This window comes from Saccostrea echinata, unplaced genomic scaffold, assembly GCF_033153115.1.
Source record: "Saccostrea echinata isolate AGI-Se365-2 ecotype Australia unplaced genomic scaffold, CSIRO_AGI_Sech_v1 ptg000020l, whole genome shotgun sequence".
NCBI lineage: Eukaryota > Metazoa > Mollusca > Bivalvia > Ostreida > Ostreidae > Saccostrea > Saccostrea echinata.
Window position 1 is genome coordinate 423,646 of NW_026889769.1, and position 16,792 is coordinate 440,437.

At 32.4% G+C, this 16,792-nt stretch overlaps 1 protein-coding gene across 1 annotated transcript in view; it reads right to left on the reverse strand.

The window, feature by feature from the left end:
• The window catches only part of LOC133189813 (titin-like), an 88,410-nt gene that overhangs the window by 15,648 nt on the left and 55,970 nt on the right, over window positions 1-16,792 (reverse strand). The gene's annotated exons all lie outside the window — the stretch shown is intronic.

Consider the following 16,792-nt stretch of genomic DNA (forward strand, 5'->3'; position numbering starts at 1 on the left):
AAAGTATTTCAATTTGTGTTGTAAACATTAAAATATCTGCTGTTCCAACAACAGTTTAAAACCTGTTGTGTATCATCGGTGAAAATTTTGAAATGCCAGTAGTTTCAATAAATATTTTCATAGAGCAATCACAATTTCAAGTTTTTGATTAAATAAAGTGCTTGAGTGTCTGATTTTATTGGTAATGAACAAAAATAAATAAATAATACTGTGAGGTGTTATGTAGATTTACTTTAATAGACTTTAAGAGATCATATTTATGAACAATGAAGAAAAGAATTTTTATTTCTACAAAATTCGAGTAAAGGAAAATGCCTCCTTCCACTGCTTTATCGCTAATAGAAAGGTTAAAAAAAGGCTCCCTCTCTCATCTGTTTTGAAGAAAATTGGCCTGAGAACAAGAGAACCAGAGAACCTTATTATGGCACGTCCTGATATCTATCATCTTTAATATAATTTTCAGCACTGATGATATCTTGTTAAAACAAATTAAAATATACCGAAGGTGGAAGCAACTCCTTGAGAAATTTTTTTAACATTACTTTAAAGTGCTTGTAGATGTCAGTAGATGTGAATGTAGAAGTCGTCACCCCTTATTATAGAAGTCGTCACGCCATCAAAAGTTTTTATAGAATTCATACATTTTCAAATTCTCTAATTTTTTTTGGCACTTGATACTGAAGTACCAAAGGTTTTGTAAAAGCAAATGAATTCAGCCATAATTGACACAAGAAAAAACAAGTGATCGGGAAATCGGTAAGATTTGTCAGATGAAAGTATCCACGATGGCATATACCAATTTTTTTTCGTAATTGTTAAATTCCGTGTTTATACACATCGTCATATGTCATTTAAAGCTCTTTAAAAAATACATAAGGTCAACAAGCTTCTATTATCAAAAAATGAATTAATGTCATCAAAAGTTTTAAGGAAAAGACAGAGAAATTTTACTACCTAAATTCTAGGGATTAAAGATTATAAGCATATGCTCATTGTGCTTTTACTCCCATATGGTAATCAAGGTTAATGAGAAAAAAAAACAATCCTAACCTTGTCCATGAATGTCATATCTGATCTATCAGACAAGGTTTGAAAATCATGGAAGCCTTCTGTCAACGATTTTTTGTTATTCTGGGAGTGTTTTGCATAAAGAGGATGTGAATTAGAGTTACAGATTTAAACATTAACTTGTTCTTTGTATGTACTTCATATTTCCCGTGAATGTAGGTCATGCATTATTTGGTGCTATCATGTTTTATCCTCATTAAAACACGTTAAATCCAATGCATTTTTTATCTGATCGAAGTTTATGAAATCAAGCTAATTATGTGAAATGTTATATATGTTACACATCAACACTATTTTCCGGACCACTACGACATCAAATATACTGTAAAAGCCTTAATTTACGCGAGCACTTAATATCTTCCCGAATCGCGAGAATGTGAATACGTGAATATACTATTTACTTATAAATTTTACATGTACAGCATGAAAATGGAAGCTTTTGTTGTTGTTATTGCTTTTCGAAAAATTACGCCATAAAAAATCCACTCCTATACATGTGCATTTAAGGTGAAATATATGGAGATAACGAACAGTATTCAAGCTCAAAAGTCCATTAAACAATACAAAATAGAAGCAAAGCAAACACGGACCTCAGAAACATCATAGGTGGGATCATTTTTAGCAGCAAAACATCATTTTTTTTTTCATGTGGTTTACCTAACTAGTACTTCATAGTGTTACGATGTATCATATCAGGGATTATTTTACTTTTCAATGGACGTTTTTTTTTTATGCCCCCGTATCGAAAGATCCTGGAGGTATATTGTTTTTGTCCTGTCTGTCTGTTTGTCTGTTTATCTGTTTGTTTGTCTGTCTGTCTGTTGTCAACTTTAACCTTGCCCATAACTTTTGATTGGTTTGAGCTATGACTTTCATATTTCACATGTGTATTCCTTGTGACAAGACCTTTCTTTGGGTACCATCATATTTGACATTTTGACCTTGACCTTGTAGTTTGACCCACTTTAGCAAAATTTTATGAGACTTTAACCTTGGCCATAACTTCTGAACAGTTGGTGCTTGGGGTTTCAAACTTCACATGTGTATTCTTTGTGACAAGGCCTTCCTTTGGATACCAACAACTTTGACCTTTTGACCTTGACCTAGGAGTTTGAAAAACTTTTGAAAAACTTTAACCTTGGCCATAACCTTTGAACAGTTGGTGCTTGGGGTTTCAACTTTACATGTGTATTCCTTGTGACAAGACCTTCCTCTGGATATCAACCTCTTTGACCCTTTGACCTTGACCTAGGAGTTTGACCTACTTTTGAAAAACTTTAACTTTGGCTATAACGTTTGAACAGTTAGAGCTAGGGCTTTCATACTTCACATATGTAATCCTTGTGACAAGACCTTCCTTTGGATACCAACCACTTTGACCTTTTGACCGTGACCTAGGAGTTTGACCTACTTTTGAAAAACTTTAACCTTGGCCATAACTTTTGAATGGTTGATGCTAGGGCTTTCATACTTCACATATGTAATCCTTGTGACATCTCCTTCTTTAGAATACCAACCACTTTGACCCTTTTACCTTGACATAGGAGTTTGACCTACTTTTGACAAACTTAAACCTTGGCCATAATTTTTGAATGGTTGGTGCTAGGGCTTTCATACTTCACATATGTAATCCTTGTGACAAGACCTTCCTTTGGATTCCAACCACTTTGACCTTGACCTTGATGTTTTACTTACTTTTAAAAAACTTTAACCTTCGCCATAACTTTTGAACAGTTGCAGCTAGGGCTTTCAAATTTAACATTTTTTATCTTTTGGCCTGGATTCTGACTTTATTTCATTTACCTATTTAAATTAAATTCCGAAAAATGTATATCTTAGTTGTATATTTGTTAAGCTATTGAATTTGCTATTCTTCATAATTACGTTCTTTTGATATATCAATATATGTCATAATGTATATTGTATATCCAAAGAAAAACTAAAATGGTTAATACTTTATAACACTTCTGAATGATATTCATATCTTATTTACTTTGACCTTCTTGTCGAACATATACATTCTAGGATTATAATTTACAGAGCATTTAAAAATGATTCTGATATAATATCATTAATGTTGAAATGTTTATATGCAATATCAAACTGTTAAAGTGAACTTACCTTATCTATTTGCAGATGAATTATCTCGTTTGCATGTCTTTCTGATGATAAATACACATTATTATCATAAGACAAGGAAGATATATTTTGAAGCCAGTCCAAACATGTATATATTTGCCGTCAACTTCACTTTTTAAGTTCCTCAATATATGTTTTACAAACAAGTGGACTTGATAAGTGGTGGTATAAACAGAAGTGTTAGTACATGACTGTGAGAGCTTCTTTGAATCATTGTGAATGGTTTCATTGTTTGACTTGATAAGCTGAGTTCTTGTTTAATAGAATTATGTACACCCAGTATCTACCATACTTACTGACAAACTGCATCCCATTTAAAAATTACAATATATAAAAGCTGTCTCACACAAATCTAAATCGGGGATAAACGTAGGTTTGTAAAATTATAATATATATAAAAGCTATCTCACAAAAATATAAATCGGGAATAAACGTAAGTTTTTTATGTTTATCCTCAAAGTATTTTAGGGAGCTGAACGTTTTGTACAGGAAAAAGATTATAGGTGTTCTGTTTTCGCCTGCCTTGTGCAAAAAAAACGAGCTCCGTCTTCTCTGCAAGGTTGTATGAACTAAGCAACATAGAATACATTATCATGTGAAAATTATGGACGACTCCCGTGCAAAATACCAGTACTCATTGAAGGAAATGAACATGAGATATGTTTATGTAGCTTATTATCAATTATTACAACAACCTTGATTTCCAAGTAATGTACAACACTATTATGAAGAATCATGCTTTGTTCAACAAACCGTGCATTTTCTATGAAACCTTAAGTTGGTATTACAAATTGCTTTCATCTGCTAGAGATCTGGCATCTAATCAAAATACACATACGTATTGTTCACACCAGCATGGGTGGGATAATTAAATGTTTTGTGTTTTAAAGGGTGTTTTTTTATACTTACGTTAACTTGAAATTACATTGGTATATTGTTAGTTAAATCTAAGATCTGGAAGACACCTTATGTCATCAACCTTATCATCTGAGTTTATTGTTGTAGTTCATAAATATCCAATATAAAACATAAATGGTCAGATGGGTAGCAACATGTCTGAATTAAGAGAAAAACTTGAAATTTTTATACGTATATGTGAAGGTTAAGGATTATTTTGGGGTTAATGTCTCCCAACTGATTTAATACAAATTGTTAGGCCATTATTTTTTTGCATTAAATTATCTTGCTTACTCTTTCATGGCACCTGATCCTATTTATGATGTTTTCAGAGGTCTGTGTTTGCTCTCTCTCTCATTTTTCATCGTTTAATTAGACTTTTGAGTATGATTAAATCATCTTCACATTTAATTTGGGTTGGATGTTTTATACAATGTAGAATTAACAGTTTTTCAATGATACGTTTAATCATTATGTGACAATAATAAGATAAGCATTTACTGTTCAATGATTGGAAAATAAATTTAAAGAGAAAAAACACAAATTCACAATTGTTTTAGAGAAAATACTTACAGAGTTAAAGATCAGCTTTATTCTAAATGTCATGTTCAATAACACTATCTGGGAAGCATAGTCACTATGATAGTAACGTGTGGTCGGTAAACTGTTGACTTACAATAAAATTATCATTATTGTCGCTCAATTAAATACATTTGGTATTTTGGATGCCTCTAATTTTGTCGCATTAATCGAAAACTTCCCATTTATAACAGTTTTTCTTGCTGTTTAATAACTTACCGACATAAAGTAATTAAAATAAATCTGGTGTTTGTACTTTTTTCCCTGTATTGAGATCAAAGTACCGGTGTTGTAGAGTAGGATTTCTCCCATAGCCAGCTTTTCCCCCGGAATCTGTACTCTAGAGTAGGTCTTCTCTCGAGGGAAATCTCACACCAGAGCCAAATTTTTCCCTTCTTTCTTTCCCAGAGTAAGGTTTCCCCTAATTTATCAATGTTAAATCAAATCGACAATATTTAGGATAAAAGTTTATATGAAGGTCAACTGATTTTAATGGAATTATGAGTGTCTTCGACTCAAGAATTTTAGTGGGGGAAAATTGACTCAGAAGGAAATCGCATTCTTACACAGAGTAGGATCGCCCCCCCCCCCTCACACACACACACGAATATTGCATCTTGTGTGGGATATGCGTAGGAGACATACTTTTCTAGAGTCATTTTTCCATAGGGGAAATCCTACTCTAGAGCCTGATTTTCCGGGGGAAAATACTATTCTAGAGCCAGTTTTCGGAAAGAAAGATTTTAGAGGGGAAAGCCTACTCTACAAGACCAGTACAAGTGAAATGTTGTCTAATGCATCCATGACCGACAGTACTCTTATGAACATGAACATCATATCTATCTAGCACCATAATATGACAATGAAATGCACTTGATTAATATTTCTTTACTTGCAACTCTATAATCAATTCAAGTCAATGTATTAGCATCTATTTGTGTATACAAAATAGATGCCTTTATTTTACGAGAAAAGTATATTTGCAGGGACTTATATACTAGTATATAGGTCCCTTGTATGTTGGCTTTTAAGAGTCGGGCTTGGATGACACAGCAAATGTTGTCTATATAAAGGGTCGGGTTTGTTCTTCACATTCCTTTCTGCTGAACCTTTCAAAGGTAAAGACGCATAAAAGTGCTTGCAAAGAATACATCTAATTTTTGCTTTGTAATTTTAAAAAATCGTATAATTTTCCATTTATGAATTGTTTTTCAACCATTTTAAAGCTTTTATTACTGTTGATGTTTATTAAATAAGGCGGATGATGTTGGATTCAAATTTTTACGAAGCAGACGACGCACACGCGGTTATGCCAAAAAATAATTAATTTACCTTTGTATTGTTATTAAATGATCAAATATTGGTTATCAACATTAATTATTGTCTTTTTGTTTCATACTGCGTCGAAATCGGAAAATGCAAACCCAGAATAGGGGAACAACAATATGGAAACTCGGTCGGACCTTTTTGTGGACACAGTGAGGATGGGCCAAAATATAAGTCAAAGAAAAGAATAGCAAATAGACTGTGAACCAGTTGGAAAACCAGACATTGAATATATGTATCATCACAATCCAATACATCAGGTACATCCACCACCTTTGAATTACATAAATCAGTTGAATGTGTATCGTGATTAATCTTTGCCATTGTAGAATGAGACTAAAATATAAGCAATAGTCTGCTTATACAGTGTATAGATATTGCTTCTAAAAAAATCATTGTTTAAAGTGTTACCTTTCAAGCTTATAGTGTAGAATTTATTTCTCTTTTTTCTAAAGGAAGGGGGAGGGCTTACAAAGGAAAAAACTATTAAGTTAAGTTTCAAACAAAAGTACCAGAAAGTCAAGTTGAAAACAAAATATATTTAAATATAACTAACCAGTTAATCCTACAAAATTATGTCAATAAAATAATCTTTCAAAAATACATTCAAATCATATTATAATTTTACCATAGAATTCTCTCAAAATAAGGACAAAAGACTTGCAGTTGCCTGGAATTGTTCAAAACTAAGGTCAAAATAATTCAATAGATTGTGCATAGATGCTATTGTTAGGTGCACATTGTACAGCAGCCTTAACTTTGCCATATGTCCGGTTATGTTAGTAGAATGTTCTGGACCTATTATACATTTATATTAGGTTTCTATTTGTGAGAGGATTAAATTTAGTTTTTGTATAAATTCAGGTACTATGTAATATAACAGATACAATGTTCTGTGTCATTGTAAAGTAGAACTTTCAAATGCAATTATTAGGCACTACTTACAACAGGGCTCAGACTAAACAATGATTTGTTTGGAGAAACAATTAATTTATGAAAGCATCAGAACCAAAGAAAGCCCTAAAATTCTTGTTTCATGAAAGAATTTGTAATTAAAGTTAGAGCACTAGATTATAAAAAAAATCTCTAGTTTGTGAGGAATTTAAATAAAAGGGAGAATGAAACCACCCATCTTGCTCAGAGAAGAGTATTGTTATATCTATTTAAATGCTCCAGAGCTTTCCTGGAGTTCAGTGCTTTGTATTCATGAAATTTTAGACTAATGTTGTGAAAAGGAGGCTCTGATATATAGGTAAGTCATAAGATCAGTTACATATCAGAAGTTATTACAGATTTATAAAACATGTTCCAACTCAATATATATGACTTGAAACAGGGGGATCTTAATTGCGTGGGGTCTGGGAGCAGTAAACCTCTAGAAAGGGCCTTTCTCAAGTCTCATATCTTTAGGTGCTCTCGTTGAGGATTCTATTTGCTAGCTATTAAATTGGAAATGAAATGATCTTATAATACAAAAAGGGGGTGGATTTATCATTGTTTAACCACATAATTTATCAATCTCATTGATTAAGTTTGAATGAAAAGGAAAATGCAAAATATTTTTAGATAAACATCCATTTTCTATTACTGGAATTAGGATGTCTTTGTTATGATCCTGTAGAGTGCAAATGAAAGGTTGGAAATTGCAACATCTTGTACAAGAATGTTTTTGTGATCACTTATTGGATTTTTACGAGAAGCACTGACTTTTACACTCAACGGCTTACATTGACATTTAAACATAAATTATGTACGGAGGTACGGAATTGACAAATAGATTAGAAAACCTTACTAGTGGTCATAGGTAGGGTGTTAGGGGCACTTACATGATTTACCGGTATGCAATCAACACGAGAGATGACGGGAGGTAGAAATACATAACTTAAAATACCTTATTCGTGAGGGGTAGTATCTCCTTTCAATCTTATTTTATGACGGAATCAAATAAGGAAGAAAAAACGTTCCGATAGGATAACTTGGCAGGAGTATGTCATGGTAGAAAAGGGATGGGTTTAGTACAGGGCTTTTCTTGTTCCCCTCCCTAGACAATGTATTATGTGCTTTGAAATGTCAATCATTATCCTTTAATTAACTGTTTAGCTAAATATTTATATCGCAAAAGAGCTACCGTACATTGTCCCAGTGTAAAAGTAAGTCGTCGATTGTAAAAGTCAGCACTTCTCGCAAAAGTCCATTAATGAATATATTTATATCTTAATGACCAATTATTAAATCAAAAAAGTCAATACAGTCAAACCTCATTGTATTAAACTTATGGGACAAGAAATAACTTTCAATTGAGATGTCAAGGGTAGAATGCTTGAGGAGTAGGTGTCAATCTGAAGTAACCATGTAATTTAAGATTTCAGTGTTCCAAATACCAGTTAACGTTAAAATTACAATTACTTCTGTAAAGCAATTAAAACTTATAGAACGTTCATCAGATTGTATGTTGCAAAATGAATATATGGCCTTATTTTAACTATATTTAGTTTTCTTTAGACATCAGAAGTGACTAAAAGAAAGACTTTGTCAAATACGTGTACCTTAAATTCTTAATAATGTTGCAATTATTTCTCATGAGTCCTAGAAGGATGCTTAAAATTTGTAATTTTATACAGATAATGCTGATTGTTTGACTTCGGGCTTTGGGCTTACATTTTAAGGTGTTTGGATCTGAAAACTCCTAGCAGGGTGCTTATATTTTGTAATTTTGTACATGTATATAATGCTGATTCTAAGACTTCAGGGTGTGCATTTGGTTTACATTTTTAATGAGTTTGGTTTTGTTTTTAATCAGAACACCAGAAAAATATAATTTCCTTTTTGGATCAAGTCCATATTGATAGCAGTACTAGTTATATTCAGGCTCCTTGCATATGAAAATATATCTCCAATTGGTGTCATTAATAATCATCATAAACATCTATACCTAAAAGAATTTTATACTTTGCTATGCATTTTGTACTACACTGGAACAATATGGTCATGCAGAGCTGTATAGAGTTCTGATACACATACATGTGTCACAGGCATTAATAATGTTTATTGAAAGACTCTTTATCAGAGGTAAAGGAATTAGCACATAAATAAGATTAGTTGAGTATACTAGTATGGCAAGCATCTGTAATAAAATTGAAGCCTAAAAATCACAGGTTCAAATTGGCACCGTCAAAGTGCCAGATATCTTCATTGCAGCTAAACTGCTTATTGGTAAGTATAAATTTGAATAAACTTGTTACATGTATCAGGTAATGTATCTTTTTCTAGGAATATCATTAAGACCAGCATATGTTTTCAAAATATCATTATAATTGACAGTTCTACAACCATTGGTAACCATCACTAAGTAGTGTGATATATTCTTAAAAGTGTGTAATCCACATTTGGGTTGGGAATCTCCCAAGAAATTACAATTACAAAATTTCAAATAGCAGCATATGCATTGGCTTTTCTAGCAATTTTCATGGATTGAGAATTATGCTATATGTAATGATAATGAATGAAAGTCCCCCTATTTGGTTATAAATCTCCAGATATTTGTTTTGATGAATTACAACCTATATATAAAACTTGCCTTGGCTAATGGACAATTCAAAACAAAATTAACAAGCAATGGTAAACTTCATGTAAATGCATTGCAACGTGGCATATACATTTGTGAAGCAGGATAGTAGGGAAGTTTCTATCTACAAGACCAATGCTTTATTAGTCATTGAGGGAATAGGTGAGATACATCACATTATATATATATATATATATATATATATATATATATATATATATATATATATATATATATATATATATATATATATATGATATCATATCACAATATCAAGTCTCATTTAAAGTCATCGTTTCATCGTTTCGTAAGTTCTATGGTCGATACAATGACCTTGTCAGCAAATAAAATCTATCACTAAGTGAAATGCTGACTGATATTTTTATACTTCCTGGTAGTTGTTAGACCAATAATATTATTTACACACTGAATTATCGACAGATTTTTCCGTTATTTCCTTGTCATGACAAGAAGGACACGGCAGGTGTGACCGGTCGGCAGAGGATGCTCACTCCTCCATGGCACCTGATCCCATCTCTATGTTTCAGAGGTCTGTGTACATGTTTGCTCTGCTCCACATATTTCATTGGCAAGTTTTGATTACTTAATGTGTTATAGCACCTTTCTTAATAGAGGGAAATTCAAAATTAATTCCAAGTCTGCTGATGGAAGAACACATCCACACATCAAGATGTGTGCAAGTACCCAGCGGGGAGGGGGGTCTTGGGCAGTATTGATCGTGGAACAGTTGACTTGTTTTGCTTCCCCCAATGTGTGGGGTGACTGCAATCTGTGCCAGCTTGCAGCCATGTGGCGTCTGCGCACACCAAGTCAACTGATAACTGAATATTTGTGTGAAACTTGTACTGAACTGTCACCTTGTTGATATGCTAATGCTAGTGTAAACTAAGCTAATAAGCTTACTCTTAGTGACAGTGATATATACTTTAGAGCTGTAATATATAGTACAAGTTTGAACTATGAAAAAGTTTGATATTTGAAGTTTGAGATGTTTGATCTATGAAGTTTGAGATATTTGATATATATTATGTACAAGATTTGATATATGAAGTTGATATGATTGATATTTGAAGTTTGAGATATGACTTTGATTTTGAAGAGTTTGTATGTTGATTTTGAACAGTTCGTATGTGTGCTGACCCTCCGCGGTAAACCGGGGACGGTTAGACTTTGAAACACACACGGTGCTTGAATTTGGTGGGATTGCCCAGTTGAAATGGCATCCCACAATGTTTGTATTTTCTTGTGCCACGGCCAATACTCGCCACAATAAATAAGTATAAATTCTATACTGAGTTTTGTGTCATTTTCTCTGTATAAATAATAGCATCTATTTGTGTATACAAAATGGATGCCGTTATTTTACGAGAAAAGTATATTTGCAGGGACTTATATACTAGTATATAGGTCCCTTGTATGTTGGCTTTTAAGAGTCGGGCTTGGATGACACAGCAAGTGTTGACTATATAAAGGGTCGGGTTTGTTCTTCAAATTCCTTTCTGCTGAACCTTTCAAAGGTAAAGACGCATAACAAGTGCTTGCAAAGAATACATCTAATTTTTGCTTTGTAATTTTAAATGTATAAATAATTATATGTAATAAATTTAGTTCATACGCTTGGAGTTTCAACTTTCATATGTTAGAAGGCCACCCATGTTGTACAAAATTTAATACATACATGTATTAAACTAATCTAATATTAAATTTAAAAAAAAATCATTAGTGATAAAAAATATTATTATATTCTTTTTTATTCATTTACTATTATAATTATATGCCATGCAGAATGATTTTTACCCTTTTAATGTGTACAGAAAATCTATGATGCAACGATTCATCAAAGATGCTTATGTCCAAATCGTATTATTCAAAAAATTATTGTCTATACATTCCAATTCATTATATATATATATATATATATATATATATATATATATATATATATATATATATATATATATATATATATATATATATATATATATATATATATATATATATTATGTTATGTTATGTTATAAGAATGTAAACAAATCACTGAGGTTTTCAATAGTTCTGTAACACAGCCAAGTTTTGCCCAATTTAAGGAAGAAAACTCTCCATTACGATTGATAGTATAATTTTCCTTCTTTCTTAAATTTATTTCTGTGTAATACGACTCTAATAAATTAAAATGATCTTCCTGGTTTATCTATATCTATATGCATGGCTTTTTAATTTGTCCTTGTGTTACAATTTTTTTTTATTCAAAGTATATATACCTAAGATCATTTTATAACATAACATATATACTTGTTCGTTGCTATGAAAGGAACGTCTCTTAAAAATAGAGAGCCATATGCATATCTTGAATTGTTTGTAATGGATCGGAAGTATCTAGTAATAGACTCATGTTGATTAAACAAAATCAAAGATTTTTTTCTCACACCTTTCGAATGATTTCTTCCATCAATGGATGGATTTTATATTTGATGATAAAAATCATAGACCCTTTAGACTAGATCTTTTAACTGCAACACACATCATTGATATCTAAAATATTACAATATCAAATTTCAATGATTTATTTAGAAAGAAAATTTCATACAAAAGTATTTAATTTCATATAAGGCATGACAAATCTAGTGTGTCACATAAAGGGTATCAAGGACCTGGGCGGGTGTGAGTATAGAAAAGCACTTGAATTAAAACATGTCCCCTCCTAATAAAACAAAAATTATTACAAGGGTGAGAAAAAAGGACTCAACAATAAATGAAAGAGCATGACCCTGACTCCCATAATAATAATCTAAGAAAAAGCTGATTTCGTCTACGTGTCTTTTAATAAACGTTAATGCAAAATTTCAAGACGCAATATTTAAGTGAAAAAATTAAAGATCTTGGTGGAGTCATTATAATCAAATAAACTTACATTTAGACATCAAGTGGTCTGGAGGAAAACTGAGGAGGAAAACAACGTCGCTCAAGTGTTCTGCTCAGTCTTCTTGATATATTCATATGTCCTTCCTTGTATCGGGAGTTATTATCCCTGTCAGAGCGACAAAGAGTCCTACTGTAGGCCTGTTATGATTTTCAATTTCAATTGTTGTTTTAAAGAATGTCCAAAATTGGAATATATAAGTATTATAAATTTCCGCTTCAGTATAAAGCTGTCCAGCATAGATTGTCAAAACAATCTTTCATAGAAAATAAACAGTGCAATATACAATTTACAAACTGATTATGCATAATATTATCTCTGTAAATCTGCTCTTAAGTTATTAAAAGATTCATACCACAAAACACATTTCCTTATAACCCACACAGAAGAGATACAATGGGTTTTTTTTCAAGGTTTCTTTCAACAGAAATATTAAAAGGAAATTTTTGTTTGTGCAAAATGTAAAAATTGACCCTTGAAAATGTTCCTGTAAATTTCACAATAAAAAGAATCATAATATTCCCAAAACTTATCAAAAAATATATTGAACTGTAAAGTTATGTCATCCCACTTTTCGGCAAATTATATGGCTTGGTAAAACATTAAATTGTTTAACTAAATAGATATAATTTCTTTTGTGAGAGGGGTATCTCTCTAAAAGAAAAGATATTTGAATTTTGGAAGAAAAAAATCTTTGTGGTACTTATCCTTAAGAGCTACTCTTTAGACTAGATCTAGTCTTCAGTATTCAGACAAGTCTCTTTCTTTACTGCTCGCTAAAATATTTACAGCAGTGAAGGAGAAACTTCAAAAGTACTGTCCAACAGTATATTCGAGAAGTGGTGTAAATCAGATGTGGATGCTTAAAACCTCCAAGGAACTTTTAGAAAATTTGAAATCACAAAATTTTAACAAAATTAATAGTGTCAAAATGTACGACTTTTCAACACTTTATGCAACCATTCCCCAATATCAATGTTAATTAAAGTTATATGATAGACAGCTGCTTTTTCAATAAAAATAAATCTCGTAAATATACTTACCTTGAAGCAGAATTTATTCAAAAACTACTACATGAGAAGAAGAAAACGCTTCCTGTGGCCTTCAACTCGACATTTAGATATATCGACGACGTATTAAAAATTAACAATAGTTACTTCCATTTAATGTCGACTATATATATTCCAATGAAATAAAAGATACTACAGAGTCTGACACATCTGTTTCATATTTGGATATTTTTCTAGAAAAGACTTAAATGGTAACCTAACAACAAAGCTTTATGCTGACTTCAATTTTTCAATCGTCAACTTCCTTTATCTATGTAGCAATATACCCTTATCACCTGCACATGTCTTCATTCAATGTCTGCTCCTGGATCGTCTATCAGCCTGCAGCTATGATCCCCTGAAGTCTAAAATTCCGGAAAATTGTGATGCTGTACTTCTGAAGTTTTGTTGAACCCCATCTAGACAGTCTCGAGCGAAAAGACCCGGATCCTTTCACTTATAATAAGTAGTGTTTGAGGGTCCTTTAAACCTGGGAGGAAAGGTAGAGGAATTATTCATCTCAGACAACATCCTTTCAAGATTCTGGATTTGTCCTTGTTTTCTAAAAATATTATCTTTGAGATAGTGGTAGTTTCTGATATTTCAAATTAGGCATCGTTGCAAATGAAGCATTATTATATGAAACTGTTTTGGACTGCTTTCTTTATTGTCAATCTTTTATTATTTCCTGTTTTGGATCATTTTTGAATCATTTTCAGTCACTGCTCGAATAAGATGTTTATCGGCCTTTGTAGAACTTCTTTTATGAAGGACTGGTCACAGTAGCCTAGTGGTAGGGCGTTCGCTTCGGGAGGCCCGGGTTCGATTCTCGTTCGCCGAGTCGCGTCAAACCTAAAACGTAAACAAAGGTAGTGACTGTTCCTCCGTCAAGCGCCCGGCATTAGAAGTGAAAGTCACGGGTCTTTCGGATATGACCTTAAAACGTAGGTCCCGGGTCACGGTAGGCGTTGGCACGATAAAGAACCATCACTGCTCAATGGCCCTGAGTGCCGAGTATAGGTCTAAATTTGAAGCCCTTCACCGACATACGGTGACGTCTCTATATGAGTTAAAAATTCTTGAATGAGATGTTAAACAATATACAATCAATCAATCAATCAATTTTTTATGAAGGTCACTGAAACTATACACGTATAAACACAATAGGACAGCTGTTGAAGGACGAGAATAAATCAAAAAAATATTTTAGGGTTTCAAAGCCCATGGAGATATAATAGATATGATAAATTTAAAGAAATTCAATTCTTGTATGAACAGTTTAAATCGGATTACATTTACTACTTTTCATGAATATAACTAAATGATTTAGTTATATTCATCAAAAGTAATACTTTATTAATATGAATGCTAAAAAAATGCAAGTATTGGTAACATTTTTAATTCTGGGGTGCCGTTGTTCCTGTAAAAATTGCATCACTATGCCAACTGCAAGAGAATGCAAATGTTGCCATTTTTATGCTGCTATTGAGTCAAGGTTCGAAGAGACGGGAGAAACCTGCATTATAGTTCCACAAGTTCTGATTTTGGGACATGTTGGTATGAAGATGCAATTGGAGCAGGACAGTTCACCATGGCAGCTCTTTCTGAACTCACTGTACGAATCAAACTCCAGTCTCACTTTGATCACTTCTTGCATGAAAATCATTGCATAATCTTTAAACAATCAGAGAAATAAAATATAAGAGATATTTTAATATGAATAAGATTAAGACACACTATTACACACTGAATGTATTAAGTTATATGACAATTTTTAGAATTTTTACTTACCTTATGTTTGTTTCACTTTGACTTCCTTTGGACTGCCAGCTCAATTTCTGCCTTTTGCATATCCCCGACAAAAGACAAATTTCCATCCAATGTGAACTTTCGACTTCAATTGCTCTTAAAAAGTTAAGCAAACAGATATTGTTTGGAGAACTTAAACTAATTTTAAACATGACATATTCAGTGCTGAAATGCATGCAGTGCAGTAATGTAAAATATAACAAAAGGAGGCACTGCGCTCTTTTTACCTGAACCATGGTTTTGCTAATGTCACACTTCTGTCTACATATTTTACAAATCTGGAGAAGCTGGTCTAAACATTCTTCAAATACAATAAATTTTCTGCTACAGTGATTTGGAGGAACATCGTGATGATCTATATATATTGTTGTTTTCATCAATTTCAGGTGGAATCCATTCCGAAGCTGCAGAATCTGTGCTGGCCAGTGAATCGAAGCTCTCGTCACGGTCCTCAGGTGCATCCAATGAAAACAGTGTTTCAGTTTAGGTACCAGTGGATATTGTTCTGGGCTGAATCTCTGTCTGTATAGAGACATGCCTGCGTTTCTAAAAATCATGAAGTAAAAGTCAAAATGATACATTTGAAAATTATTATTTAATTTAAAAATTATCGCTATAATAACTTGATAAATTCCAAATGTTCTATTTCAATCACGTCGCAAATCAATACAAATAAAACAAAACTTACCACTAACCCATAGGTAGTCTGTGTAGACATTTCAAAAGTCATTGTGTCTGCTCTACTTTGACAGCTGGCTTCTGTGTTTAGAGCCTCTGGGCTGTCCTGAAACTGACTAGGAGGAGGAAGAATAATTTCTACATCTCTGTTAAGGTTCTGAGCCTGTATAAGATTACAAATATTATTAAAGTTTACCATAATGATAATTTTTTCAGTAGATGTAACCTTATAAACAATTCATGCAGGTATTGTAATGAAATACGTATGTATGATGGACAAATCTAATCTATATCACAACTAATAATTTAAACAATTATGGATGAATAAAATTTCGTAAATCCAATTCAAAACTTTACATTCTCTGTCGCTGTACAGCTTCACAACAGCTAGATAAATTAGTAATCTATATAATTGTTATCAATAAATTATTTCCTTCTAGTTTTATTGATTAGATTCAAAAATTGGTGATGGTAACATATTTATTTAAGCATATATGTATTTATTAAACTTCTGGATCACTTGTACTGTGTCAAGTCAAGGCTAGTGACGTCATTTCTGACACAAGATATGCTTCTCATTACTCGGCAGTACTGTTATCAACTGGTGAGATTTTGCATGCTTTAATAAATAATTAATTTAAAAAAAATGTATGCAAGTTATTACTCTAGATGAACGGCTATGTCTAGACAATGTCTTAAGCCGAGTCGTATCTGTGCGGCTCCCATTATGGCTTTGGTACT